The sequence below is a fragment of the Aquila chrysaetos genome, chromosome 7 (genome assembly GCF_900496995.4).
Source record: "Aquila chrysaetos chrysaetos chromosome 7, bAquChr1.4, whole genome shotgun sequence".
In the NCBI taxonomy this organism is placed as follows: Eukaryota; Metazoa; Chordata; class Aves; order Accipitriformes; family Accipitridae; genus Aquila; species Aquila chrysaetos.
The window spans coordinates 35,659,644-35,676,636 of record NC_044010.1 but is presented as its reverse complement, the minus strand read 5'-3'; the positions used below and the strand labels follow the sequence as shown (position 1 = coordinate 35,676,636).

General features: G+C 41.4%; 1 protein-coding gene across 6 annotated transcripts in view; it reads right to left on the bottom strand.

Moving 5' to 3' along the window:
• Positions 1-15,414, bottom strand: part of PKNOX1 (PBX/knotted 1 homeobox 1) — a 44,834-nt gene extending 29,420 nt beyond the window's left edge. Inside the window, exons 1-4 of one of the 6 annotated variants that reach the window (XM_041124803.1) lie at positions 15,289-15,414; positions 9,623-9,677; positions 7,481-7,557; positions 3,704-3,784 (exon numbers count right to left, since the gene is read on the bottom strand). The gene's annotated coding sequence lies outside the window, so the exon portion shown is untranslated. Of the gene's footprint in view, positions 1-3,703; positions 3,785-7,480; positions 7,558-9,622; positions 11,433-15,288 lie in introns of those variants that run through there. The other 5 variants (XM_030020090.2, XM_030020089.2, XM_030020091.2 and 2 more) reach the window with 5 other exon arrangements.
• Positions 15,415-16,993: the final 1,579 nt, after the last annotated feature.

Sequence of the window (16,993 nt, the reverse complement as noted above, 5' to 3'; positions counted from 1 at the left end):
ACATAATTCATTAAGCTATTACCATTAACTATTACCATAGAACTCAATTTTCCTTGACATGTAGGAGTTCTAATGTTTAACTACTATAAAAAAAATTCATATTAGAAAAGACAGAGCTCATGTCTTGAAAAAGATTACATCCAGGTATTAATTCCAGGTTTTCTGCTCTCTTCCACTTATGTCAGTACTGAAGAACAAAGTTTCAGAATTTTCACCAGTTTAAGATCTGTAACAAAACCTTTTTTCTTTGTAATGTGTTCAATCACTACAAATTTTTCAATTATTTTTAAATCTTTCCTTTGCCATTGCATACTACTACAGTATATGACCATTTTGAAAAGCAATTTTTACATTTCTGGATATCTTCCCCTACAAATTATAATAGTCTCAAGTAAATGTTTCATTTAGGAAACAGAGTACAAATTTCAAGATTCCCTTCTTTGTTTATTTAACAGTTTCAGGCACAGAGACAAACCTAACTCCTGAGGACAAACCTCAAGCCTTACTTTGCATCAAGTTCTACTCAAAGTGCGATTCCTAAGCATTACTGCAATTTCTCTTTTTTTTTCTTTTTTCTTTTTAAACAGCTTTAAAGACCAGAGAAGTTCACTGGGATGACCTAAGCACAACTTCCTTTACAAGCTGGGTTATTGACTTGCACTCACTCATGCTTAAATGGAGCTGTTACTCTCTGGTAGTCTATGCCATTTTACACACACAAAAGGATCTTGGGAACCACAAATATGAGCAAACAAGAGCAGATCTTGGTTCTGGCACTGGGTCATGTGCTTATGGAGCTGAACAAGTTTCTATCTGTAAACAACACGCACATACCATCTTAAGAAGCTTGTGGAATACTGGCTAAAAGGTATCCTACAGTTTGGGAACTCCTATGCTGAAGTACATTTTTCTTAAGAATACAATTTACAGAGGAAAAAGAGTAAAGACTGCCTTTAGAGTTTTCCTAATAGGTTTAATGAAAGTATTTTCTGGTTTGAGTTTGTCTATCTGTCTTTATAGGATATCAGTATCTCTTCCTTTGAGACTCCAGAACCATTTCTGATTTCTCCACCAAAATAATAATTAAAAAAACGGGAATGACAAATGCATTCACTGATAGAAGTACTTCAGATTTTTAATTTTTTTTTGTATAGTTATGAATCATTTAATGTTAAAATTAAATTGGCATTTGCCAGAATAGCAAAGTGAGATATCTTTCAAAATACTTTAAGGGGACACATTCTAAAACATCAGCCCTGTAAGCATTTGCCCTGTGTTTAAACATTCATTTTCTTTCAAAAATGGTAGCTTACAACCGGGGCATTAATGTCTTTCTGTATTTATAGAGTGAACGGGCACATACAAAATGCTGGTTTTCTTCCTTCTCAAAAGGTGCACGTTTCATTTCAAACCGGACTACCCTCAAAATAAAAGTAGAACAGTTGAACAGATCAACAAAGAAACAGTAAACACTATTTCATGATTGTTTTAGAAGCTGAAGAAGTTCCTCACAAAACGCTGTAAAAGAAATTGTTTGGCTGTGGGAGAAAGATGAAGTTCTTTGTCAGAAGTAAGGAAATAAGATGTAAAAGTCACAGAAAAGGAAGAATGTCTTAAGAGTTAGCAAGGATGTGAGATCATATTAGTGACACAAAGAACAACATGGAGAGGGAAGCAACAAAGATAACACATGTAAATGGGTGAAGACAATAGGACATGGCAAGAATTTCTAGATAATCAGACAACCTGGACCAACCCTTCCTTCCAGATTTCCATAAGGAAGAACACATTCCACATCTGGAAATCCCTCAGGCAACACAAAGGAAGAAAGAGGTGCACAGCTTTGAGCTAGATCCATAGATTATTTCATCAAGAAGGACTTTTGCCCTATTCTCTCCCAGGGGAATAGCTGGAAAGAATTCTGCATGGGTATATCCTTCATTTCTCGTAAGAGCTTCCCCTCTGACTTATAATTACAGTAGAAGAAGATTAAGCTATTAGGCAAGATAGCAACTGATGAGATTTAGTGAAGACAACTACTGCAAATCAAGAAGAACAAATTGAGCTAATCACATACTTAAATTGAGGCAATTAACTGAGGAATTACTTTGGTTCACTAAAGAGAAACATCTCCTCATTACCCAGTAGTGGTAAGAAGCAAACTATGTTAAACTTTAAGAAAAATAACTGAAAAGGTATTTACACATTTGGCTTTTATAACCTAATTTAGGATACAGCATCCAGTTCTAGTTAGCAGATACACAGCCTAAGCAGATGTTCATTCTGCAAACAACAATGCTAGATGAAGCTGGTATCACTCCCAGATGTTTATCACTGCCACCCTGCCAGAGCTAATTACTTCCACAGCTCTACCACTGAGCTCACAGAACACGTGAATGATTCTGATCCTTTTTACATAAAGTCAGTTAGGCTAGTTCAACCCGCTGTTAAAGGTGGCTATGATGTAAACCAGCTGACTTCGTCTGAAGCATATTGCTGTGCACTCATACAACCCCTGCTCTTGGCTGACCTATTAGTGTGGTAATTTCTGGCTCATGTGTGGCGATTATCAACTCACAGCAGGACCATCTTTAACCAGCACAGCTACACCAAATACTATATGGACTAAGGTATCTGAAGTATGCCTAAGAACATACGACTTCTGGACAGCTTAACGTTAAAAACACCAATTATTCTTTGTTAAAGAAATCCAGAGTAGAAGGAAAACTGTGCATTGATGTTACATTCAAAGAGTTACAAACAACAAAAATAACCCAAGGCTGAGAAAGTCAGCTAGTCTGCTTCATGCAGAACAGAATTAACTCTCATTCTATTTATTTTTAAAGTAAATTGTGAGGAAAACCCAAGGAAACGTTTAAGATCATGTAAACTGGAAGCTGATGCATGAACTGCAATCAGAAACTCTATTGATACCTGTGGCGAAAGGGAATTCGTAAAAGCATTATGTTCTGCAAAACAAAGCAGAAGGAAAAAAAAAATCAAGCCTTTAATAAAAATAAGTAGGAAAGTAAACAGAGAGTAGAAAGGAAGCTAAATTAAGAGGGGTGATCATAATTGGAAATGTGGATTCTTTGTGCAAGTTAAGGAGTATCTAAGAGAAGAGATTATAGGTGAGCTGAAACATGTACACAAAGTGATCACTTAACATACATCACTCCTCACTTGCTCTACTTACTCCTTCATAATTAAGAGCAAAGGGACCACCCAGTAATGTTAACATAAGGTGCAAGTAAGCTGTTGGAGTTCAGTAATATCATTTTTAACATATACAAGCTACAACAGATGTTTGTAAGAGATATAAATAGTTATGCTTCAGGGTATAAACTAACCACTAACCATCTTAGGGTTGTGAAGAAACTACCCAACAGACTTGCTAACAACTAATCGTTCCTTCTAATCTTCCCCTATACACATTTCTTTGAAGTCCTTCATGGACGACTGGCAGACTCAGCATGGCTATTTGTTCATTCTTATTTAACTTTAGGCCTGGCACTTGCTCTATAACATAGATTCTTATATTCACAAAGTTAAAAAGAAACAAAAATCAAAACAGCAAGCCTGTTTGACATAGGAAAAGCATCTAGAACTGCCTTCACTTTTCATCAAAATACAGTGATATTTGCTTCCAGGGCACACTGCTTTCTAAAGGAGATAAAATATTGGCTGTGAGAAAGCTGCTCACCCCTTTCCTTCAATGGATTGAAGATAACATTATCTTGTTCCAGCAGAGTGATCCCACTGATGTACAACGTAGAGGACAAACCTAAAAACCAACAGAGAAATATTCAGGAGACAACAACATAGAACATATTTGCTTTGATCATATTCAGTCTCAGAAAGTATTTTGCTTATGATGTGGTTCCCTCCCTAAGTTTAAATAAACTGACAGGATTTTTTGTTGTTGTTGCATGTTTTGCAAAGGTTTTTTTTGCATTTTTAATAATCTCTAATCACACTCACTATCCCATGCTATTATTTGAACTTTCCCTCATCTTATTCCATTCATTCTCCATATTTATCTTTGTCTTTGCTGATACCTCTAACAGAAGGCTACATCTGGACTGCTAACTCACTTGCTGTTCATCCTTCATATTTTACTCTCTGGCTCATGTCTGTCTGCTTAGACTAGACAAGACATATCCCCAAAATACAACTACAAAATGCAAAGAGGAATAACTCAACAGTGTTGTAAAAACTAAGCATGAAACCAAGAAAGGTGAAAGCCTTTTTTTTTAAATTTAAATCTCCTTCGTAATCATGCTTTGATTTTACCATGGAATGTATTCTAATGACGGCTATGATCAAGTAATCTGCTACATGATAAAAACTAACAGACTATAGGAATGGGTGTGAGCCATTGTTAGGATCACATGTTCTGTGAAGACAGGTTCTGCCACAGGATTATTCAGCAATTTTAAAAAGCTTTCAAAATATTACCACTTTAAATTACTTTAATTATATTTAATTTAATAGCACCTGTTTGATATATTAAAGCTACTTTTAAAAAGTAGTAGTGATTGTGAAAGAAAAGTAGCAAAGATTGTGAAAATGTATTTAGAAAACACAACTGCTCAAAAGCATTATAAAAAAGCCTGCAAAACTATCTCAGGGGAAGTTCCAGACACTAATGTTGCACGAAGGCAATCTGAAATGATATGATGGCCAAAACACACAGCTGAGATCTTGAATCAGACTATCTCTGTTTCTCACCTAGTCAACGTTCCTGCGTTCCCATATTTGCCAACTGCGTAAGAACTGTAATGAAAGTATCTCCAACATTTTTGAAAGCAAGATGAAGTTGGCATTTGGATTTGAGAACCAAAATTTATCCATGTGTAGTGTAGAAGTAATGTTTTTCAGACGAGTTCACACAAAAACAAAATGCCAAGGGCCACTCAATATAGACGCCATCACCAGTTCATGAAACCTAGCTCTAAAAGAGCAGGAAAGATACGCAGGAGTTGTAAGACAGTATAAGCTTCAGCCATTGGTTAGAGGCGAAATACTGAGCTAGAAGGAGTTTCAGTCCAAACTGATACTGACGAAACTGAGGTCTTGAAGCCTCAAGGGGCAGATGACACAATAAAAGTTCTTACCACTTTCTCTTAAACTGCCAAAGACCTATGTCCCCAAAGAATGGGCTTCTCTCATTTTTGCAACTTCTTAATTCTCTTCTGAGAAGACAGTGTACCCTCTTATCCCCTTCTTCGCATGCTATTTATCTTCTATAATTTTGGTACTCATTTTCACCTACCTCAACTTCTTAGGCTATTTTCAAATAGAGGACTTCTCACTATTCATAGTATCTTCTGAATGGAGGTGACTGCCAAATAAATTGGGATTATTTATTCTTTGTCTCTGCCTAGACATAAAGAAGGACTACTTCACCATTGCAAATCTGAAAAACCTGCTCCCTTCATTCAGAAACAACTGCAAAGAACCACTGCTGCCAGATCTGGTCAGTCAAAAATATTTCATGTATGAAGAAGCCCTTGCCTGCAAAGCCTTCAGCTGAAACTGTGGAAATAGGCAAGTGTCTAGACAGTGTATGAGATATCAAGGGCAGAAAGAATGAGGTACTGACGAAATGCATGCCCAGGTGAAAGATGCTGCAGAGGAAAAGGTTTCGCTGAGGAGCCAGAGGACATTGCAGTCATATTGCCTTCTTCCAAGAGACACTTGGCAGCAATTAAGACTAGAGTCTACCCTAGAACATACCAGACAAGAAAACAAAGAGAGATCCAAGTTTGCACGTTATGTCCTCTTGTATATCTCAGTGGGGACAAGAACATGGAGACAACACCAAGGCTCTGTGGAGCCTGAACTCGGAATCACTACTGCTTATTTGTTTTTTCCTTTTATTCCTCTGCAGACAAGCTTTAAAGTCATGTTATTATAACAAAGAAGATACTTAACTATGAAACAAAAACCAAGGGCAACTTGGTTTGTCGCTTAAAAAGCTTATCACAACTGGAGTTTTCACTACAAAGTAAAATATGACCTTGTGCATTCAAGCGTAGAACCCTCTTTTCAGTCATACTCTCATTTTGCATGTCAGCTAGTAAGAAACAAAGACCTGTGCATACATTCACATCTACAAATATTAGCAGACATTAAGATCAGGACACATTTGTATTTTTATAGATGCAAATAATAACAGAGTATATATGCAGAGTATGTATGACAACATGCCATCAGGGATTCATTCTACCTTTGCTGCAGTGGTTATCTATCTCCAACAACCTGCCTACGAAGAGACATTCAGTAAAATTAAGACAAGCAAATCAATATGAAGTTGATGCATACAAGTTTATTAAAGCTGAGCTCAATGAGAATGTACTCCTTATTCAGCAGCAAGGTGGCTTCCGTTTCCTCTATCTTATGTACTTACAAAGTATAGTCATTATTTAGAATATTATACTTTTAGGAAGATGATGTTCCTGTTCAGGAATATAATACCAGCCTCAGGGAGTTGCACTACACAGATACAGCTAAACAGTTATTACACAATAGCTATGCTGTCAATTTCCCTGGGAGACAAGCCCTAAAAAGCCACAAAATCAATTTTCGGCTGCAGTAAAATGAGATTTACTTTGTGTCACTTTTTTCCCTTTTATTGTTTGGTGGTGCAATAAAGTTATTTATATATTAATCTTGATGAATATGAGATTACATTAAAAAACTGAATGCACGTTATACTTTAAGAAACCGAAATTTAACAATAAATTAAAACCCATCACTAAAGTTATATTTCTTCAGAAATACAAGCTACACTACAAGCTATCACCAACCTTTCTTTGTAGGATTTTAAGCATATATACTACGTAACACTGACTTTATTCAGCAAGACCTCTCCAACACTATATATACTGCTTTGCTGTCCCATTAATCCTTCATAGTATCCTCCTTTCATATCATCCCATTTCAGAGCTTAACAAGCCATACAAAGTATTTATATCACAGACTACCTTCAAAGCATCACCACACAATGTCACAGAGCATGACAAACAACAAACCATCTCACAGAAAGATTTGCGTTCATTTACCAATTCACTCTGTGTAAACTCTGCTTTCAGAATTTTAAAGGAATTCTGGAAATTCTCCCATTTGCAGGTACCAAATATGAAAAAAAGTATTATAAAAAATGTGCCACTTTACAAGCTAAAATTGTATATGTAGTAACTGATAAAACTGATATTAAGGATGCATAAGATAATGTAAATTTCTCAAGGCACAACAACAAAAGCAGAATTAAGGGCACCTCGGTCTCTTGAAGAACTTCAGCTTCTTAACTCTGCACACGACCTTTGCGTTTACACCAGCATATTTCTTGGGAAGCATTCATAACCATGGTTCACATTCATGGTTCATGTAATCGCTCATTTACCACAGCGCATCTTAACAACAAGGAAGATAAAGATGAGAAATCCTATCCAATCTAGTCATAAAATAATGTCACCTCAGCATGCTAGGTATCCTGCCTCCAGGTAGCTCTTGGCATTGCAGAATGAAATCCTCAGGCTGCTCTCCTACCTCCTGCAAAATGAAAACCTCATTCTTCTAACTATTAAAAAGATTCTTAAATTCAAGAAACTTCTGGCAGCATCTCAGTTTCTCCTACCTATTTCACACTGTAATTTGACCCTGCTTTATTAGCTCCATAAAGTAATAGTAAAGAATTAAGGGGACTAAACAGAAATTTTGGTAAAAGGGAAACAAAACTTGCAGGAAAGGAAACCCCCCCTTCTTTAATTGCTCCAAGAGTTCCAAGGGATTAGGGTATGAGGGAGCAAAAATATTTCCCATCACTCCCTCATCCTTCCCAAATATTCACATAGTAAATGAAGATTGCTTTAGGGTTTGGGGTATTTTTCTGTATTCTTAACACTGAAAACTGAAGGACTTTTTACAGTTCTTGCTTGTGAATCCTAGCATACACATCATGAATCCTCACACATCATCTACCTGTCACAGGGCAGAGAAGTATTTTTTGCTCCTCACTATTTAACCAATGTGTTGTTATCATAACATTTTAGACCCAAAATCAAGAAGATACTACACTATCTGCCTTGCTGCTATCGTGGTAAGAGGACTGCATTAGAAAGACTACCAAAACCCCCTTACATACCAGGGGACATGTATCAGCAATTCCACAGCTGGACCTGATTCTGGTACAACTTTCCTACTTAATGATATTTAATTACTTTTTCAAACACAACTTAATTTAAAAAAAAAAAAAAAAAAAAGAAAGAAAGAAAGAAAGAGAACTCCACCCTCCACATTTCCCCAGCATTCCCCACATGGATAAACAACAGGTTTGCATATGTGCTAGACACAATTCCACTCCCTTGCCACTAAAGCCTTTGGAATATCCACACAAGTGTGTAGTGAATCTCTTACTTCTGGAAACGCTCATTTTATCATATCCTTCCAGGCGAATTAAACCAAAGCAACGGGAAATCCCATTTTAATCATGATTTGTATCAGCACCCAATAAACTATGACTCAAATTAATCTTGTTTTGTGTTTATACTTTGCGGTTTCATAAAGAAGACACAGAATAACTACCAATCTCACTATGCTTTTATTGCTGTTGAATACTTTACAATGTTAGCAAGCAGTTTATGTAAGCATATGTAAGTTTTCCAACATTTTTATTATAAAACCATAGAAGTTTCTAATGATTCTTTCTATGAAAGACTGAATTCCTAATGCTACTGAAGCACAGTTAAAGGATGAAGAAGAGTTTTATTTAACTAATAACTGCATTTAAAATGGACTGAAGACGTTGAATGCAGAAGAAAATCTCCTCTACACATTTTTGGCATTTAAACACTTCATCAAGATTAAGATGTTCCACTGTCAATTATTTCATTTTTATGTCCTTTATGATTTCAGAAATAATGAGCCTGTCAATGAACCAAGCATTAACTCAGACTAGCTGAATAAACTAAAGCGACACAAAATCCTGATCCTGCAACCCTCTGTCAAATCCAGTTCCAACTGGTCAGTAACTTTCTCAGAATCTTCCCTCTTTTGACTCTAACATTTGGTCAAACATGAACAACTTTCTTTTGCTACTAAGTTTACGCCCTAAAATGAACTGTTATTTTATTTTCAAAATGGTGAATAGATAAAAATCCTTCCTTTCCTGCTCCACTTTGTCCACAACTCTTTAGTAATAGTGAAACAGAAGCAATCGGGTCAACTAGGTTTTGCAAGGAAGATGTGCTGTGTTCTAGCCTCTTCTGTTCCTGCTGCCAACCTTCTTCATGCTCCCTTACTTTTCTATCCATGTTCTTTCCGCTCTTCAGCCTCGTACTACCCTTCCCCATTGTTCCTTCCACACCAACGTACAGCTTGTCCTCTTTCTCACCTCTTGCCCCCTCTCGTTCCCCCCACTTCTGACCATTTGTCATTTTGCTAGTGCCATCCTTTTCAGGTTTCGGGGCCTACTGCATTTTCACCAAGCTTCAATCTCTGTTCCCCACCTCTCCCTGAACACCAGTCTTCATCCCTCCATGAGTACAACTGCTGCCTAAGCATTCTGGGGTTGGGGGAGAAGTACAGATAAAGAAAGACTATTTAGGATTAAACTTACCCATCACCTACTGCTGTGGGATGCATCATGCTTAACTACTTGGTCCAGATGATGACTGCACAGTCAGGTGACATGCAAGGACCAACAGACAGGAAGACACTTGTGTTACATGGAATATTCAGATCATTTAGTTAATAAATATTTGCTGACTAAGATGTGCGAACCAGTTTTTCAAGAGCTTATGATTCGTTGAAGTTTCTCAAGGAACAGCCATACGCTCCGTGTGAATGCTTACACTCTCTTCCCCTCTCTCCTCTGCAATGCTAAATTCCAGAATGCAAGTGTTGATATGCTCTTAAATAAGGCAAACAAGCATTCCCCCCCCCTTTACATTAACATCTTTACTTTCTCTTAAAGTAATTTTCAAAATGCTATGTCATTTTAGCTTAAAGTTTCCAGAATAACCCAGCTCAAACATATTTATCATGGGAACTTTCAGTATGACTAAGAGGCAAGCTACTGAAAACACCACCTCAAAATAAAAAAAGCTAACAAGGTAACTTTACTCCTGGCATTGCTACTGTCATGGCCTAGAACACACAAAAATGGGATAGAACACATATAAATTCAGTGATCACAGACTGACCTGGAAGTGTAAGTTCTTTAGTTACAAAAATATAAAACACAGCACATACATTTTCATTCCCCTATTCTCTAGGCATGTTAAACACGTATAAAGCTCCAATTTCTGTTTTATAACCACCTCTGTTTCCTTTGAATATAAAAGACTAAGACTTCAGTTTTTAGTAATAAGTATTATAATATCCTTTTCCCTTTGTTTTGTTTGCTATGTAATTTGAAAAAAGCTAAGCAGGATGTCAAGTATAGCCACATTTCCTAACTTCCTCTGTCCTCAAGAAAAAACACAAGGCAATTCCAAAAGCTCCCAAATAAAATATAAATTGGAATTTGGTGGTTTAAAAAAAATGGATCCGTCTTAGTACACCAGCAGTAAGCTACCATATTCTACTTTTTTTGCTTGAATTTACTGTCAGCAGCAGAAGATTACAGTTACAGACCCATAGGTACAGCAGGCTAAGGGACAGTACATGCTTATCATAGTCAGTTAGCTCCCATTTTCAAAAATGATCTTTTGACTGTCTAAGTACTTAAACGGCCATCCTGTTTAACAGCAAATACCTCTTTTATAGACATATGTAGAGAAAAAATGAGAACATCATGGCCGGGAGTAGTTGCTATATTAAAAACAAACAAGCGTGTTCATATGAAGGATGATAAGCAAGCATGTGACAACAAACAGACCTAAGTTTTATTTCTACTTCTAACACTGACTTCCTTTTTGTCCTTCAGTAACATACACAACTTGGTATCCTCATGCTGCTGGCAGGGGAGCCAAGTTACTGCCCTTTACCACCTTCATAAAAACATGCCAGTATTCCATTAATAACAAAGATTGGCATTTCCAGATTCTTGGTGTCATTATTTTATACGCTAGTTCCATTTGATGATACCCGTGTTCCACAGTTACAACATGAAACAGTCTTATTAAACAAAGTGAAGAACCTGCTAACAAACGTGAATACTTCAGCATTCAATTATCTTGGGGAGAGCTATAACAGTCTGGGTGAAATACTTTGGTAACATCTGGCACCAAGTAAGCAAAGGAAAGAACTCTATCAGCAGCTTTCTTCCTTGCTCTTGGAATCCTCTTGCTCAGAAGAGCAATAAGTTGTCTCACGTTTTGTACAGCATTGAGCTGGGGTAAAATATCACCCCCCACCCCCCGCAGAGACTTATCATTTATAAACCTACATATCCTTTTAACAAGTGAGACTGAAGCAACCAGCTGCTGCAAGAGAGAAGTAACATTTGTGGAATTTTAAATTTCACAGGAAAAAAAAAAAAATTCAGTCTTTCTTACACCAAAATAAAAATATTAATCTGTTTTATTGTAAGCTTTCATCACATGTGTGCCAGTTTTGCAAAGGTAACATTTGGCTCCCAGACCACTACATAATATTCTGAAATACAATTTGGACTACATCTCTCTTCATTCAGGACATTAGCAGAGCCATTAGAACAAGCAGTTCCACTATCACAGCAGTGGTTCTGTGGATCATTCACCTTTCACCGTTAGTACAGGGCTTAATGACAGCAAAATAGTTATTCTTTTCCAGGAAATTTAATTGCTCCTAATCACTTCTAAACTTGCTGTGGTAGCAATCAGAATTATTATGAGTTTATTACAGCACTGCATTTACAGTACAGGGAAAGGTATGAGAAAAATACAGTCAAAAAGCAAAATTTTGAAAAAGAAAGTACAGCATCTAGAAGATATATCCATTTTATAAGACTGAAGTATTTAGAACAAACACGTGTATTTCATTCATTCTAAACTCCTTTCAGTTGCACTAATGGAATACTGCAAGGACTTGGTTTTTAAATGTTTTTATCTTCAAAAGATAAACTGAATCTTAAAAATTGTATCTAGATTAAGAAAGAGTACCAATCAAGGCTGTAAGTTATTTAATATTAGACTTTTTACATACCAAAGTGAAATTTCCAAATACAAAATAAAACCCCAATCAAGTGTAACAACATCATAGACAAGATTCAAAGAATTCTCAGTTTTCCTATTAGCACATAGGAAATGGTAACAAGATGAATTCCAGTCCAGCAAAGCACTTTAGCTACATGATAATAAGACCCACTTCAGACATGAGACAGGTATTAGTATTCAATTTATGTAGAGAAGGATACACAGGAACAGATAAAATAAATGCATGCCCCAAAATCACTCAGGAGACCAATGAGAATGATCAGTCTTCAAGGTCTCAGTGCAGTGTGATGGCCTCTACGCTACCTATCTTTACCATGCGAATGAAGTAAATGGAGCTATGCCTTTCACCACTTAACTGAAGCTTAGGTTAAGAAAACATAGTGAAACCTACACTGAAGTTTTTCTGTGGATGCTTTAACCATAAGTTGACAAGAAAATAAGTAAAGCGGTAACAGTCAACAGTAAAAATATACTATACACCTCATAAAACTGAAGACAGAACACACATAAAAAAAAAAAAAATTAGAATTACTTACTTTGGATAGATTAAAAACAATGACAGACCAAGAAGTGTGAAACTGTTTCTTCAGACTGAATAAATGTGAAATGTTTGGGGTTTTTTTCCTCACAAGTTTTTGCAAACTTAAAGGTAATGATTATATATGGCTACACACAGACTCAGAAAAGGATAACTCTGCAATTTTATTTCACAGAGCTATTTAGAAAATGCACTCAAAATGCATTTGCTGTTGCTTGATACTCTAGCAATGACAAGATCTGGAAATACATAAAAGGATTTCTGATACAATCACAACAATTTGTTTCCTGGTTCAGCATAATCCATAAAATTTGTACATGCAGCTAACAGGGACTAACCAGGACTCATTCTTAAACAACACTTCAGCGCTTACCCAGCTGCAGAACCTATATCACTTTAACTACATATGTATATAACCAGAGGGATATAACCCCATAGCACAGCCAGACCATAACCAGTTTATATCCCACAGAGGAAAGGGAACAATCTGTAAGTGTATTCACAGTACGGAGAATAGCAAGGTGCATAAATTTCTTAAGCTACAGTTGTTACAATTCCCCTAATCAAACAATCTACACTGGTGAAACTTTGCGCAGACCATGCTCTAGAATAAAATTATATGCAGTATTATGAACTAACTATATGTGCATGTTTTTGTAAAGACCAAGAATTCTTTAGCTTTTTTAAAAAAACAAATAGATGAGATATTTAGCATACACTGAAAACAGTCTACACCCTCCTGCTATCCTCCATAGGATGCTGGCTCAAATGTTTTCCAGCATCCACAGACCAGAACATATTGTCCACGCTCCCTATTCCTGTGATCTGTTTAATGGAATGCACACATCATATTCCAAATAGGGGCAAGGACAGAAATGAATCTTGCCTGCACAGCTCTTAACTGCATGTGACAAAAAAAAAAAAAATTCATTGCATGGCATAAAAATTCACTTATAAGGGTATCATACCAGATCTAGAGTCTCATTCTCCCTCCCAAAACCATGCTAGTCATTTACTTAGATGTAACTGACAAAAAGGCATCACAAACTGCCGCCACAGTTATAAAAAAAAAAAAAAAAAAACAAACGTGACTGTATGTCTAAATTACATTATATGTTCCCATTTAGGATAAGAGAAAATACTTAAGAAATCCTAAAAAAAAAAAAAAAAAAAAAAAGACTGTGATAAGCTATAGAGAGAAGTATCACACAGATGCATCAACTACTTATATTGTTAACCGATGAACTCTGGGCCATACAGCTGGCGTTGTGGGAATGAGGGAAAGCTATCGACTACTCCACGGAGACCCGAGACATGTGGCTAATTGAGGCAATATTTCAGGATAAAACCAGCACTTGATTTATTATTGTTTACACACATCATAAGCAGGGCCTCTGGGCAAGTCAAGTTTCAGCTCCTAATTGCGGCTGTGTAAACACTCAGGAAGCCTCGGTCTTCTAGGTGTCAAGAAGCCTCTACTCGTAACCGAGGCAAGAGACAATGAGGTCACATCAAAAATATAAAAAAAAAAAAAAAAAAAAAAAAGAGGAAGAAACCACCTCACGCCAGAACTGCGCACACTGCCCCAAGTGCCAGCCGCTAACACAATCTGCTTTCTATGAATAAGAGGGGAGGCGGCGGGGGGGAGCACAGCCAGAGACGCGCCAGACCCGCTCTCCCGGGGGCCGGACCGGGCTCCGCCGCAGCGCGCCGCCACCGAAGCGGCACCAGGGCCGGGTCTGGGGGTCACCACCACCACCGCCCCGCCCGCCCGCCCCGGCACCCCACGGGGCCCGCCCGCGGCCAACTGCCGCCGGCAGACCCCTTCCTCCCGCCCCCCCGGGGCCGCACCCGGCCGGGCCGGGGCAGGTGCGGAGGGGCGGCAGCTGCCGCGGCGGTTTGATCCCCGCCACAAGCGTCGGCTCCCCGGGCTGGGTTGGGTCGACGGGGCCTGGCACGGCAGCGAGGGGAGGCGGGGGCGAGAGGGACCCCGGAGAGCCCCTGCCCCCCCCCCCCCCCCCGCAAGGAACTCCTGCCAACACGGCGCTGGCCCTTTAAGTATCACGTCGCCTCCCCCCTCCCGTCGCCCCCTCTCCCTCCTCCTCCTCCCCCCCCCCCCCCCCCCCCCCGCCCCGGCCGCCGCGTCCCCTCCGCGCGGCGCCGATCGGCGGCCCGCGCTCCCTCTCGCCCCGTCTCCTTCTCCTCTCTCACCCCCGCCCCCCACCACCTCCCCGCGCGCGAGCGCGGCGCCGGCGCGCCCCCGCCGGCGCGCGCCCACAAGAGACAACGGTTACACGGCGGCCGTTCCAGAATTTTCCTCGCTCCCCCCCCCCCTCCTCCTCCTCCTCCTCCCCCCCCCGCCCTACTCCCCTCCCCGCGCCTGCCCGCCACCGCCCCTAACCCCCCTCTGGGTGAGTTGCGGAGTGCGGGTGCCCCCTCCCCGCTGTTCCGCGTGGCGAGCTCGCCCCCCCCCCCCCCCCGCTCCTTCCCCAACCACCCCCCCGGTCTGGTGGTACGCCTGGGCCCGGCCGGCGGTGGCGGCGGCGGGCGCGCCGTGATGGATGGCTGGCTGGCTGGCTGGGAGCGGGTTTGAGTGACAGCGCTTACCTGGGTGCCAATCTTCGTCACACTGACAAGCGGCTGCAGCAATCGGGACCCGCACCGCCGCGACACGCGTCACCGCGCACACACGCACCCGGCCAATCGCCGGCCGCGCCGCCCGAGACGACACCACGCCGCGTATCACGCCTCATCAATATTCACCGCGGGGGGCGGGGCGCGCGCCGGCGTAGGGAGGTGGCGCGCGGTCGCCCCGCCCCGCCGCTGTGGCGGTGGGGCGGGGCGACCGCGCGCCACCTCCCTACGGCGGCAGCTCCCGGCTCGCGCTCATGAATATGGACGAAGCGGGCGGGGAATCCCGAGCGGGCCCGGCCACGCCTCTCCCCGGGTCGGAGAAAGGCGGGGGGGCGGGGAAGGGGGGGAGAGGTGAAACCATCTCCTTGGGGTCGGGGGGGGGAGGAGGGAGATACCAAGTGGCTCCGCCACGCGGGGAGAGGGCGGCAGCCGTGAGGCGGGGGTCCGCCACCGCCGGCTTCCCGCCGCTTCTCCTCAGCCTGGCGCCCGCTGCTCTCCCGGGGGCCGCCTCGCTGCTTCAGGGCTGGGGGTGTGGGCCCGCCTGGCTGAGGGCCTGGTGGGGGTCCCTGGGGGCTGCGCCTCACCCCGCCTTGTCGTGTGCCCCCCGGGGAGGGTGGCGGGAGCCGCCTGGGGCGGGCGCGGAGTCACCCCGCGCCCCGGAGAAACCCCCGAGTGTGGAGGTCTGTCCAGTCCCCGAAGGCTGTACAGGCCTGTGTCCCAGAAACTCGGGGGGAACTTCTCCTCCACCCTCTGTGTGGTGAAACTGCTCGGCAGATCCTTTGCCATGCTGTGACCCTTCCTCCCCCAAACCTGCTCCCCTCTTCCTCCAAACCGCAGGCTCTGAGTGAGGGCAGACCCTGCGCTGCAACCAGCATATCCCCAGAACCTCAGGATCCCGTCCCGACGTCCTGCCATGACCCGAAATAAAGGTGCTGGGTACAGATGTCTTTCTTTTACTGAAACTCCGCTTTCTTTCTCCGCTTGGACGAAAACAGCACTATCGCAGCTCTTCCCTCATGTTTTACCACTGTTAAATATGCCCTGTTTCCCAAAACTGTTCTTAAGGAGCAGGAGAATCGGGGAAGGAAATGTGGTTTCGGACAGATGCATGACTTGTGGCTTAGCCATTTTGCTGTTGGAATATCTAAAAAGTTTCTCTCTTGTAGATTCTCTGCTGTGCAAAAGGGCTTGAATGTACACCTTTCAATCTGGTCGCTGAGATGGTCTGTCATCTCTACCCTGCTCCTCATTCTTAAGACATCTGAAAGATCATCTCAGCAACCTCTCTCTTTGAGGGCAAAGGTTATCGGGGAGGTGGGGGAGAAGCTGATATGTACAGAGCAAATCTCATCTTAGGAAGCTCAGCTCAAAACCAAAGCAGGTTTAGTTTCAGGTTTTGTAGCCCCTCTGCAGAACAGCAGCTGGGAATCTACTCGGTTATCCTGTGCCCCAGTAAACTGGGAATGCCCTACATTTTTTCAAGGTCCATGCCACTCTTCCTCTTGGTTTAACAGTACTAAGCTGCCTAGTTTGTTTTATATAGCACTTTCCTGGGCCAGGCCACTTATAGGAGATGTGGCTAATAGTCTGGCAATAGAAACAGCTACTTAAATGTTCCTGCAAGCCAGGTCTACCTTCAGTCCTCTGAGCATAACTGCTGTGTCGAGACCCTGCTCAG